A 2,871-nucleotide genomic window follows, 5' to 3' on the forward strand; every position below is an offset into this window, starting at 1 on the left:
GTGTTCCGCGACACCGCAGGCTCTGGCGGGAAGCTCCGCCGTCTACCGAAGACGTTACCGCCTCTTTTTCTCATCTGTGCCGCCCTTCTTAGCCTGGCTCTTGGTAAAAGATCTGTGTCCATGTTTGCCTCCCCCCCCTCGCCCCCCGTCCCCCGTCATTCTCAGTGCTCAGTTACCGCTCCCATTCAAGTTTAGACCTTCTCTCTTACCTGGATGACAGGGCGCGAAGCTGTTGTTCGCTCATGAAAACAGGAGATCGCAGATGGGAAGGGGGAGTAAGGGGGCCTACCAGCACCCCGAGTCTCAGAGCTGCCGGGGCTCAGGGGCATCTGGCTTGGCCGTCAGTGTCCTGCCTCGAGGCAGGCAGGTGCCCAGGCCTGTGACTGCCTAGGTTCGCCCAGTCAGTACCTACTGGGGGAGCAGTCTCGCCAGTGCATAGCAAGAACTTAAAAATAGGTCACACACATCAGCTCAACAATTCAACGCCTGTGACATTCACAGAGAAATGAGCCAAGGAGACCGAGTCTCTAGGGCGTGAATCGCATCGCTGTTTATAACAGCACAAACGGCAGTAATAACAACGTAAAAGCTGACACTTCGCGGGCGTTTCTGAGGGCCCAGCACCGTGCAGGCACCTGGCCTGTATTGTCTCATCTGTGAAGAAGCCTGTGTTGTAAGGATTCTCATGAATTGCGCTTTGCAGATAAAAAAACAGATCAGTGTTCGTTTCAGAAATCAAAGTAGGCGGTCTTCTCCTGTACCTCCTGTGCAGGAGGCAGCTGATCGATGTTTCTCTCTCATTGATGTTTTATTCATAATAATAAATGCTCCTGATACTGAAAAATTATGACCATTTTGGGTAACGCACAGAGAAAAATGCTGACACCAACATGTTAACATGATTATCTCTGGGGAGAAGTTTGGTGACATTACAACACTTTTCCTAAGAGTTACATTTTTTGATAACCATAGATTGCCATAATGGTCAAGAACATGATAAAATACGAAGTGATACACTGTATTGTGGGTTAATTCTGAAACCTAACTGCTGTATAAAACATCGTAATTAGAAAACGTATTTTGCTTTCCAAAATATTGACCCTAGCAGGTGGGCGGCTGGGTGTGCATTCCCGTGCCCCCCTCCCACCCCCGTGGCCGTGCAGCGTGGAACCGCGTCCTCAGTGCCCAGCAGTGGGCTGCACACTCCTTTTGAACGTGGAGTTCTCTCCATACTCACCTATGGGCGGGGGGGTGGGGGGGGCAGCAAAACTACAAGAAATGTTCTGGGGAAATTCCAAATAAGGAGGCCCGATGACAGCAAAGCCAGCCCCTGGCCCGGTGACCTGACCCCCGCGAGTCACACGAGACCTAGAACCACACTGCTCAGCGCTCAGGTTCTTTGCAAAGCAGCTGGGTGAGGGACGTCCCACCTGGAGCCCGAAAGAGAAGGACAGCAAACTCCAGTCTCCCCTCCAAAGTCAGGGCCACGGATCTTCCCCTGAGAGCCCCCCCCCCCCCCCCCGTGTGCTCACTGAGCTTGCTGTGAGGGGGCCTGGCTCTCTCCTCCTCCCCTGGCTCCCTTCCGCCCTGGGCCCCTTGGGGCTCGGGCCTCGGGGCTCGCACCGCCCTCCTGGGCGAGGAGAAGGCTGTGCGCTTCCAACGTGGCTTCTGCGTCAGAAGCTCCCGGGAGCTCGGGACTCTGGTTTGGTTTTTGGAGAAACCGCGCCATCTGGTGCCGGGAAAAGCAATGTTTCCACTTCTTTCCTTCCGCGGGTGATGTCACTATGGCGGGAGTCCGTCCAGCGCCCTCTCTCTGCTAAGGTGAGTCACGTTTACACTTCTAGGAAAAGCTCCGATCGCCTTCTGTCCTCCTCTCTGCAATGTCCAGGGCAGGGGTCCTCAAACTACGGCCTGCGGGCCACATGCAAATACAAACATTGTATTTGTCCCCGTTTTGTTTTTTTACTTCAAAATAAGATATGTGCAGTGTGCATAGGAAATTGTTCACAGTTTTTTTTTAAACTATAGTCCGGCCCTCCAACGGTCTGAGGGACAGTGAACTGGCCCCCTGTTTAAAAAGTTCGAGGACCCCTGGTCCAGGGCATCAGAGAAAACGTCACTGGGTGCGACCTGCCTGTGGAAATCACCGGAAACCCGGAGCGAGACAGGAAAGGGAGTGAGGAAGGTGGAGTGCAGGCCGTGATCAATGCGCCGTTCCCTCCGGACCAATGGCACCGTGTTCCTGACAAAACTGTTTCTATTGATTTGAGAGACAGGAACGGAGAGGGCGAGAGAGAGAAACATCAATGCTGAGAGGGAATCATCAGTGGGCTGCCATCTGCACGCCCCACGCTGGGATGGAGCCTGCCACCTGGGCATGCATGTGCCCCGACCGGGAATCGAACCCGTGACCTTTGGGCTTCTGGGACAACGCCCAGCCACTGAGCCACACCAGCCGGGCACTTCATTCTTTTCTAAAGTACATGGGATGGTTCTTTTGTGAGAAGCTTCACCTAGTCCACGCCCTGGGCTCCGGCGCCATGGGAGCTCCTGTGAGCCAGCCTTCCCGTGGGGTGTCCTCCCTCCTTCCCCTGTCCGTCAGGAGCGGCGTCCCCTCCCTCCATGCTAATTAACGATCAAGTTCAAAGGCAAAGCAAGATTGGCATCGATGCAGACGTGCGCGTGTTACCTCTGCCGGGTGCGCTGGGAGCGGGCGTGGAGTTCGTGGTTCCTCACACACCCAGGAGCATCACAGTGGCTGTCGGGAGCTGCATTGCCCTCGTGATCAGGAAAAGAGTGAATCAAGGAACCTGGAATTCCAGCCCACGGTGGTAGACACGTGCCCCTCTCCCCTCGCGCCCCCCCCCCGCC

The sequence above is a fragment of the Myotis lucifugus genome, unplaced genomic scaffold (assembly GCF_000147115.1).
Source record: "Myotis lucifugus unplaced genomic scaffold, Myoluc2.0 scaffold_1079, whole genome shotgun sequence".
NCBI classification, from domain to species: domain Eukaryota; kingdom Metazoa; phylum Chordata; class Mammalia; order Chiroptera; family Vespertilionidae; genus Myotis; species Myotis lucifugus.